The sequence below is a fragment of the Maylandia zebra genome, linkage group LG12 (genome assembly GCF_041146795.1).
Source record: "Maylandia zebra isolate NMK-2024a linkage group LG12, Mzebra_GT3a, whole genome shotgun sequence".
Taxonomy (NCBI): domain Eukaryota; kingdom Metazoa; phylum Chordata; class Actinopteri; order Cichliformes; family Cichlidae; genus Maylandia; species Maylandia zebra.
Genome location: NC_135178.1, coordinates 12618958 through 12629627, shown reverse-complemented (window position 1 = coordinate 12629627; position 10670 = coordinate 12618958). Strand labels below are relative to the sequence as shown.

The following is a 10670-nucleotide window of genomic DNA, read 5'->3' as shown; positions in this document are numbered from 1 at the left end:
AAAGAGAGTGTTGTGTCCATTTGGCCTTTGTCTGGAGCTTTGTTTAACATTATGAGGAGTCTGGCTGCAGATAAAACACAGCTGTTGACATCAAAACTGGCAAGTGAGAAACATTTGCACTTTATCAACAAGCTGATAAATTGGGCATTGCAGATCTGGGAGAGATTGTTCAGACAAACGGCTGGGTCCAAAAAACCCAGCTGAAATAAACAGTTATCTCTCCTGCTCTGTGATGGCTGAACGAAGAGATGGTGGTTATACTGATGGTTAGAGGGGGTCTCCCAAACCGCAGAGCAGAAAGAAAAACACAGGGAAGAAAGAAGAAAGGAAGAAAAAAAACAATCCCAACTGACATCATAGGAAAGGCTGCTGCTTAAATTTAGGGCGAGATAAAGCCTGGCTGGAGTGTGCCAGATAGTTATATGGCAAATACAGGTTGCCAAGGACTTGTCCAAGTGGAATAACACAATAAATAATCATAAAATTAACTGAAACTTACTACCATAGACTGTAAAAACCAGGATTACGTTTCAGCAGATTTTTTTTTTAATGAGCCCTGCTGATTGAAAAACAACAACAACAAAAAAAACCCCACAAGGCAGCCAGACATTTTCCACAAAATCCTCTCTGTGACTCAAGTAGATGCAGCATGGGTGGTGACTTTTAGAAGCCAGTGTGAAGTAGAGAAAGCAGTTTCAGATCATTTGCAAGGTACCGGCTTCAGCAGAGTCATCAACTCAGTTCACAGCATGGCATGTTGTGATCTCCTGAATACTATCCTTCAATGTTAAGTCAGTGTATTCACAGCTTGTACTTCTCCATGGGAATCAAGCAGCACAGATGTAGACTTCCTGGAGTTTTAATGCTTGGGTTGACCCCCCTTTTTTTTGGAGGCTCTGGGTTCATAAAGGAGCAGGGAGGGGTGTAACTGGAGAGGGCCAGTGCGTTTGAGTCTAATGTGTACCAATAAGTCCAGGATAAGATGGAAATTCTTGTGGACTGTTTGTAGTGTGTTAGATTATGATGGAAATTTAAGCAGCTGTACCGTGTATGCTTTATACATATATTTGTTAATCACCTAAATAGCACACCTACAAATCTATTTGGAAAATTAATCATAACATTTTATTTACCAATGAAAATGAGTCATGCCAAATTACTATAATTTTGAATATGCTGTGGGCATGGGAAATGTGCAGCGCTTTGAGTAGAGAGGAGGAGCGAGAGAGCTTATGGACCTATTGAGAAAGACAGAGGCGGTTCAGCCCTGCTATGGTCTCAGCAGCAGCAGCTCAGGGAGTAGTACTAGACCACTGTGTTGTGCAGGAACAGGCACGACGTATCCGAAAACCGCTAGCGGATTAAATGAAAACGAAAACTACTCTTTCATGTGGATTAATTCCGGGGAGAGACGTTTAGTTGAAGCGAGAAGACTTTTAAGCGAAATTGGACCGAGTGACGAGGATTGGGACGTTAGTCACAGTGCGATAACACCACCGAATGATTTCTTTTGCCCCGCCGCTAAGGTTAGTTAGCTTTCATTGCTCGCTGTGTCCATTGGTTTTGGGGGGGGGGGCGTCTGTTCTGCTGTTGGATGACGGGGTCCGGCTATTCTTTGGAGGAGAAACAGCAGTATTGACCTTTTCGAGTCTCTATGCTGTGCTATAGTTACATGACCTATCAGACCTGTATGAAATTAAATGTTTTAGCGGTGTTCGACTAGCTGGTTACCCATCTTGCCACAGTAGTGCTAGTTGGCTGGTTATTCCCAGCTAGTTAATTATTTTATAAATCCGGAACACGTGCTACATGGCTAGGCTAGGCTAGGCTGGCTAATGGCTAACCAGGGTAGCTTCCCAAGCTAGCTGTCAGAATGACCGAGTAGCCAGCGCCAGTTTTATTCAGCTGAATTAATCATACACTGGTGGTGACTCGTTACTGACGCTATTCCACACACAACACGACCAATATCCGACAATATTAGTGATTGTCAACTTTTTACTATACGGTACCAGAAAATGGGTTCAAGCTAAGTCATTTAGCCTGCTAACTTGGCTATGCACAATAGCGCCCGGTTTGCGTTTGTAAACACTGGTTGTACATGAAGTGAACGTAATGCGCTGAATCGGCTTTAGCGGGGACGAATTGGTTTGTTGTCAGATGGCTGATAAGCTATATTTGGCGTGCAGTAGTTTTGTAAGCAGCTTGATGTCAAGTCTCTAAAAACAAAAGTAAAGAGGGACTGTAGGGAGTTTGCGTTAGTGTTTGGCTTCTCAACATTGCTGCTGAGTGAGTATACTTGCTGGAGTTGGACTGGGGTTTTTGGACCTCTGTGTATTCTCCGGTAAACTGCATTCCTGTCTCTACAGTCAGTCTATGTAATGATAGTCCGTCATAAAAACATTCTAATTTTGGTGGTTCTAAGTAGTTAATCGCTATTGAGACACACCTGTTAATTCTGTAAAGACTGAAAACACTTTGGTTGGATACCTAAGGTAGTGAGTTACAAATAGTTTAAAAGACGTTTTCCTAATATTGAATGCTAGGGAGGACGTTCACCTTGATGGTGTCCTTGTTGTCTAAAGTTATTTGTTCTATAGTGTATATCTTCAACTCTTGTAACACGTACTGTAGATAAAAGCCGATTATCAGCAATCAAATAATAGGCATTTGTCTTGTGAAATTTGTGTTGCTGTGATTGTTCCCTAAGAAACACAAACTCATATTTTGTCTCATATCTTACTTTTATGTGCCTACGTTTGAAACGTGTGGGAACACACAATTGCGAACATACATAGTGGTATGGTAATGTATATTTAAAAACTTGCAAACCTTAAACTGTAACTGTCTGGATATCTGGGATTAAATGATGTATTTACTGATCTGTCCTCTCTGGTTATAAAACGGGGTTTTCCCCTGGATATAGTTTGACCAAGTTGGTAAGCCACTTTGATGCACTGTATCACGGATGACCAAAGAGTCAATGCATTTTCCTGTTTCCATTAGTACATAGATTATGCACGTCACCAATGATAAAAATAGTGATCTGTGGTAAGACCACAGGTTTGAAGCAGAGCTTAAAAAAACAACAAAAAAAGGAGTTGGACAACAATATGATGAGTGTGTTTGTGTAAAGCAGGCAATGCCTTATCACAAATGAATGAAATGTGTTTCACTCAAAATCAATCAGTATTAAATGCAATCCATGTATTTATTTTGCATGTGTTATAGCTATTCCAGTGCCTTATAACGCTTGTGTGATAGGTTATGCTAAACAACTGATTGCTTTAGATTACTTCCTGTCAACTGAAACATCTAACTTTATCAGCAGGAAGTTTTCCCGTTAAACATCTGGTACAGTGCACAAGTCAAATTGGGACAAATTTCCATAATATCTAAAGATAGTTGGAAGATAAATAAAGGGAAAGACCCTCTGATTCATTTCTTTTTCACTCTGATATTTATACATCAGATCCCACCCCTCCCCCAACACTAGCATGGTTTAACCACCCATTAACCACCTACTGCTCCACATTGCTAATTAGCATAAGCAACATGAGCACATGGGTAGTTAGGATATTATGATGTATGTGTGTGTGTTACTGAAGCTATTTTTTATACACATGCTCTTTATAGCAACAAGGAGGGTGTTTTGTTACTGAAAATGGCTAATCAGCTGTTTCGTTTAATGCCATTTTCACCACCAACGTTGGCTAATGTACAAATAATGTTCCTGCAGTTACCAGTAATGATGAAGCAATCCCTCAGTTTCTCCGCCATAGCTTTTATGTAATCTTGTGATTGTCTCATTCATGTAGTCATCCTTGTTTGTTTGCATTTACATTCATGTATTGGATTGAAGCCCACGCTGTTGTTAAAGTAATGACAGTAATGGCTGTGGCAGCAGGTCGGGTGGGGGAAATATTGCGCCGGTACTGCGTCATGACACCGTAATATGTTATTTCGGGGGCTTCAAGCTAAGTATTATTAGAAACAAATATCATTTTCCTAAGCTTCAGCCCTCAATTTTTCTGGACAGCTGCATATTAAAATCGGTTGGACTGGACATTTAATGTCCTCTAGTACAAATTCTGTGTGATGTTTGATTGCGCAGGTTGTTTAGCTTATTTAGTACATTAATGTAAAATCACTCAATATTACAAGCAGTTATAGTACTTGTAGACACTTGGTGTGTGATCAGGCAGGCTGAAAAGCTTTTAAACCTCCTAATAATCCATAATGCACTCAAAATCAAAAATCTAATTCTGATGTGAATCCTCAAAATTGGAGTCTGTATTGCATAGTGTCAGGATTGTAAAGAGTTAAATTTGAGTGAGGCGATATCTCCCCCTTTTCCAGAAGGGTAATGGGGGCAGGAGATAATCCCGTGCTCTGCATGGAGCCTCAGGGAGACCGTTACACCGCTAGTTCAATTTCTTCTCTTATTAAGAAACACAACAGAGTTATGAAACCGGAAAGGGGAAGTTCTTGCTCATTTCATTTTATTTCATTGTGAAAGATGAATCCTTACAGTAAATTCTTGTGGGAAGACAAAGCACATTGCATCGCCATAAATCAAAGATTTCCATTAAAATTCCAAATGTCTTTCTTTCATAATAATAAATGTCACAAGTTCTTTATTTTTTATTTATGTGACCATTAGCTGCCTCTGATATAGCAGGTAATCTTCCACAAACAACAAAATATACCATATACAGGAAGAGCATGTGCAACACATCTAACTCTTGTAACTAAAATCATATTCTAGATGAGTTAAAAATGGTGTTATAGTCAGAGTAATGTGAGCATTTGCAGTACATGCATAGTAAAAGACTGCCTCAAATTTGATTACATTTTTTTTCTTTTTTTGCATTTGTTACATTTGAACTGTCAGATCAGTCTTGAATACACTCCAGACACATACATGGGCAGCTGGACACCTGATAACAAACTAATGTTCTGTTATGCTACTTTGAAGTCAACTTGTTCATGCGTAGATATTGCAATGTACTGTAAATTTTCTATAGATTTTGCATGGTTACCCCCCCTAAATAAACAAACAAAAAACATGAACATCCACATGGCTCTTTGCAATCAAATTCTAAACCTGAGTTGATCCTAGTGGACTTGTGGATGTAGAAAGTATATAATGAATGCTTGAGACTTGGGTGTAGTGCCTAAGCATGTTTTTAATTTGGGGAAATAAATATTAAATATTTGCCAAAACACCTCAACTGGGTGTTTTGGCAAATAGGCAACACCATGGTGGAGATGGTGAACCCAAGTGAAGCTATGCAAAATACCTTTTTGTAACTCAAATCATGACGCGTGTTTAAAAGATTTACAGCCCTAACCACGTTTCATTACAAGGCTTTGCCTTTTCCTATGCTATCATCATAAATAAGAATGTTTTTAATGGCTTGCTGGTTAAATATATGCTACACTGGCTCACTGTTCCTTCTCATGGTACATATTTGAATTACAGGAAAGTACGGCCTGGTTATAGTCCAATTTTAGTTGATATTTCTTCAGCACAGTGCACACAAGTTTTGAACTGAAGTCATAGCGGTTGTTTCTTCACATTCTGATAGTGGATTTAGCACAGCAGGCATATTAGGCAAAGCAACGTCTGTCTATATACATCCTAACTGCTAGCTTTATATGCTGTATGTCTTCAAACTTGACCAATCCTTGTAAAAATGAAGAAATGTACAGATATGTATTCATGGACATGTATGAATGTATGTAGGTAGGCAAATGTAATTTTTTCTTGATTCGGACTCAGTTGAGTGTCCTTAGTGCTCTATAAGGATTTTATTTGGATTTTAGAAATGGTATTTGTGGTATGGGAACAACACTTGCCTTGTACTTGCTTTTTGTTGGCCAGTGTCAAACCATGCATATACATTCTTAATCAGATGTTAACAGCTTACTAGATCTGGTGACATTTGTCCACATGCAATCCAACTCATCTGTCTGCTTGGTGTGTCAGGGCTGTAAGCCACTGTTTTATATCAGCTAAAGCCTTGATTCAAATCTCTACCCGAATCTTGGCTATACAGGCCAGTTGGATGGGGAATTAAATCACAAGTTCACATGGTTTCTTACCCTCATAATGCAGCAAATCCAAGCAGATGTGACTTTTCCAACACTTAGCACTTGACACAGCAAATTAAATGTTTATTTACTCTAACTGCTGCACAAACAGAGTGATTATAGGGAAACGACACAAGTTTAGTACATGGTGCACTTCATGAACCCTCAAGTTTACATGTGGAAACCTAAGAGAGAAATATGAGGCAGTCTCTGTAAAACTGCCTCACAGGCTCTTTCCCTCCTCCAACCCAGTTTCCTTCTCACTGGATGAGTAAGTGCAGCTGTCTAGCATTTCTTGCTCACTAGTGGACTGCACCTGGTAGGTTTTGTGTGTGGAGAATGTTATGCATGACTCAGTGTGATAGAATATTATGATCAAGCACAGCTGGTCTGTTGCTCTGCTTCAGATTACAATCTAAGTGCTATTGAACTGGACAATGGTACCACCCCAGCTCTAGTGGCTACATGGGGGGGCCGAAGTTAGGCAGCTGTGCTATTTTTTTTAAATTTTTTTATTTTTTGTGATTGCAAATGGAAAAACTTGTTGTGATGTGTTGTTCAAAGAAAATGTCTCTGATATTGGTTATCCTGCAGCTTCAGATTTCTGCCCTAATCATCTAAGTAATCTAATTTTAACATTTAGGCAGTTATAGAGAGGAGGAGGTTGGGCATGTTCTGTCTGCTGGCCTAGGGATTGAAAGGGTATGGAGGTCAGACCGATTCTGTGTCCATCACCTTGCAAAGTTTAAAAATGGGAGATCTATTCTTCAATCAGGAATTTGTGTTGCTTGAGAAGTAACCTGTAAAATTCCTCATATGTATAAACATTGAAAACTGATTGCCTATCTTGTTATAGTAGACATTTATTTTTTTTTTTTTACACTCTTTAGGGTGTTCATGTTGACCTTTATTGTAAAGTAGTCTATCAGGGTTTTAAACAATACCTTATTTTTTGGCTGTTTGGCTTTTGTGTGTTTGTGTTACATACAAAGTACTTCCAGAATAATTTTGTGGTATATAGGCTGTAGATGATGTTGACAGTTGATATGGCGCTCTATCACTGCGTTAATGCACTACCTGTTCCTGTCAATTACAAAAACTGTATAAACAGCAGTCTAAACTGCTACTATTGTTTGTATTCATGTTGTGGCAGTATGCATTTCTAGTGGGGTTTTTTGGTATGTGGAAGAACACGTTTTATAAGCCCATGCTTTATCGTAAAACACTTGAATCTTAGGTTAGTAACAAGAATTTTTTTTTTTTTTTTTTTTGAGCACCAAACTTCACTTCCTTTTGTTACAATGATCTATTACAGGAATTGTTGTATCTTTTCCTTTTTAGGTTAGCTTGCTCCTTTTTATTAAATGTCATGAGTTTCTCTTTTAGTCGGTGACTTTGAAGATTAGACATGACTGCGTTTTAAATACGAGAGAATATGATCAAATGTTTAATGTTGAGCTACTTAATTTACTCTTTTTTTGTTTCATCGATACAATTATGAAGATAATTAAATGGTCAGAAAAGATAGTTAGCACTTCTTATTGTGTTGTAAAACACCATCTCAAAACCTCTTGTGATACACCTGTGTTTGGATGCTGTTATTAGAAGGTAGTCATTTATTATTCATAAGGTGTTCTGTTTTGATTTCCCTAGCTATGAAATATTCTTGCTATTAAAACCAGTCACCCATATTTAAACGCTATAAAAGAGAGCCAGACAGCGGATTAGCAAAGATTAGAAATGGCTCTGTGGTAAGTGATTCACTTGACTCTCTTACGCAACACAGATGACAGCATGGTAAAGGGCATTACTCTTGTTTGTGTGTAGGCTACCAGTGTGGGTAGTGTTGCATTTGCCTCTCTGATTAGCCCAAGTTTTCTACTAAGAGTGTGTTACAGCGTTGTTATTTGTTTTTTGTTTTTTTTTCCCCCATTAAAGGATGTTAGTTAGCCAAGCTGAGAGTTGGTGAACACATATCAGCTGTATTCCACTGTAGAAGTGAGAGGTATGAAAGTGTAATTACTGATTGCGTGTGCTTGTGTGAGAGGACTGAACTCCTGTCTTGACATGTACCTTGGATCCATGACAGTGCAGTTTGGAACAAATTAGTCCTTTTGAATGTGCCTGTACATCAAGCTGTTGATATGACATCTGGTCTTTGCTTTGTAATGTTTGGATTTATTCCCTGCTTAAATGGTTCCCTGACTGTAATTAATTCAAGCTTGTGTGTCATATTTGGGAGCGGTGTATTGTTTGTGCCATCTGTGTCAATACTGGAGGCATGTATGGACTTTAGTATTTGGCAATACATGCACGATGTCAGTGTACATGCATAGACACCTTGTCATGCACAACTGGAAGTTCTATGAAGCTGCTATCATGAGGGGCAAAAAGGCACTCGGGTTGCATGCTGCCATACTGAAGAACATTTCAAAGTTCTTGAATAATTAAGCAGCAGTGCAGGGGACGTAGGTCAGCTCAGCAGACAAGTGCACTCCTCAGTTTTATTTCCTGCTGCTTAGAATTGAGAGCTGAATGTCAGGTGGACTTTAAAGAGCCAATGGAGAATAAAGGGAGATTCATAAGTTAAAGCTTCATGTTATCATGTCCCACACAGCTGGGAAATAACTTTGTTTGTCAGTAACAGATAAATTATATTTTGTACTCTAACAGTAATGGCCGTACAACAATTTCTGCATAAAATGTAAACTGTTACATGAACAATTCCTTATCTTTACTTTGTGAACTTTACCAGACAAGTTATGAAGGCGGAGTTGGAGTATTGTTGTGCATTTTTTGACATTTCTGACCTGAATGAATAAGGTTTATCTAGACAACTTGAATTTATATTATTTAGTTCAGATTTTTGGATTTGCCTCACTTGTAGTGCATTTGCATAACTGTTAATTTTACAAGTATGCTCAAAGAATAAATGAACAATATAATTTAGCACTGTGATAGAGAACTTGAGTTGTTTCCAGTGGTTTTACTTACCTACTTACCATTGAATATCCTCGATAGGCCAGTTTTGGCTGATAAAATCCAGAATGCATGTGATAATACAACAGTCGGAAGCGAAAGAAAGTACCTTTATATCTCGGACATAATGCAAACACTTAGCAGAAGATGTAATCATTTAGCTTTGTCAATATACAAACTAAAACATGGCTTTACATAGCTTCCAGGTAGGAAACATCAAGCCAAATTTGAAGTGCCTTTGGCCTATTTTCTATCTGAATGCCACCAGATGGTGATAGCTGTGGTTGCAAAAAGACGTGTGTTTCTATGGAAGTATACGAGGAAAAGCTTTCGTATTTGACTTAGTAAACGATTTCCTGCTGAGTTTATGGTCTCAGTCTCTCATTTGGGGTCGTATTAAAAATTGGGTTTATCTTGTAAATCTTGGTCACACTGTTTTGAAGAGTAGAATTATTTGTGGTTTACTTATTGGGTCGTGACTTCTGCTTCACAAGCCGTCAACCAGCCAGCAAGTGGTTTCACAATCAAACCCTCCCCTGCCTGTCACATCTGAATTTTGAAACCAAGATGGCGACAGCAGAAATGCCAATCTTGAGGGTTCAAAACTAGACTTTAGCTTGGTTAGTGAGCTTCACTTTTAAAGACAAAAAAGCTGCTAATTAGTGCTACAAGACTATTAAAATGCTACACATGCAGGGCAGCAGTCCAGTGCAGTAGCTTGAATTGTCAGAGGAGAGGGACAGACATTGGTTTTCGTGGCCTTTCCTAGCACACCTGTCAGTCAAAGAAGCCATACAGATATCCAACTACCATGTATTTAGTTGCTTTACAAGGGGAGAAATAGTCATAGAGATCCAAGTTGCTTTTATTTTTATATATATATATCTATCTATCACACACACACACTTTCATTTTCATTTGTTTTGTATGTAGGCGTATTCCCGTAAACTCATTCTTAGGCACTTATTAAGATTTTTGTTGATTCTTCATAATGGAGTTACCAGAGAAATTACGTAAATTTTGCTTCCCTGGCGTCAGCATGTGTGCGTGAGCAGGAGGGGAGTATCTTTTAGATCCTCAAGAGTGTTTTGGTTGAGTGGCTTTGCTTGCATGATTACAGGGAGTCATAGTTGGCAGTGTGTGAAGGCCTGTGTTCTACACTGGGCAGCAGGGAGGGGGCAGGGCGAGCCTTATGTAATTTCACACAATGTCGCTGAAGCGGCCAGTAGCGAGGGAACAGGCAGGAAATCCAATAATGGCTCTACTGTACACCATAGACACAGCTGGATGACCACATCTGGAGGTTCAGGACAGCCAATCGCTGGTTCTGTTAGTCTCTCACCACCTCCTGGCTAGTCCTTTCCTGTCAGATTAGTCCATTTTAAAGTCTGTGTTGAAATGGTGACAATGATGCGTGTAGTCTATTGCAAAATACAAATGCATTTTTTCTTCTTCTTCACATTCTTTTTACCTTATGTCTGATACAGCTATCCTAGTGGATTATTCTGAGTAGTTATATATTTTTCTTTTGGTTGTTTACTGTGGGTATAACAGTAGGTGAATCATAGTGGGGTTTTTTTGTTGTTTTTTTTTAA

The 10670-nt window shown here is 38.8% G+C and overlaps 1 protein-coding gene across 4 annotated transcripts in view; it reads left to right on the top strand.

The window, feature by feature from the left end:
* The first annotated feature begins 1268 nt into the window (after nt 1–1268).
* Nucleotides 1269–10670, top strand: part of ncor2 (nuclear receptor corepressor 2) — a 90875-nt gene continuing 81473 nt past the window's right edge. For all 4 annotated transcript variants that reach the window (XM_012917302.4, XM_023153246.3, XM_023153245.3 and 1 more), the window contains exon 1: nt 1269–1526. The gene's annotated coding sequence lies outside the window, so the exon portion shown is untranslated. The remainder of the gene's footprint in view (nt 1527–10670) is intronic.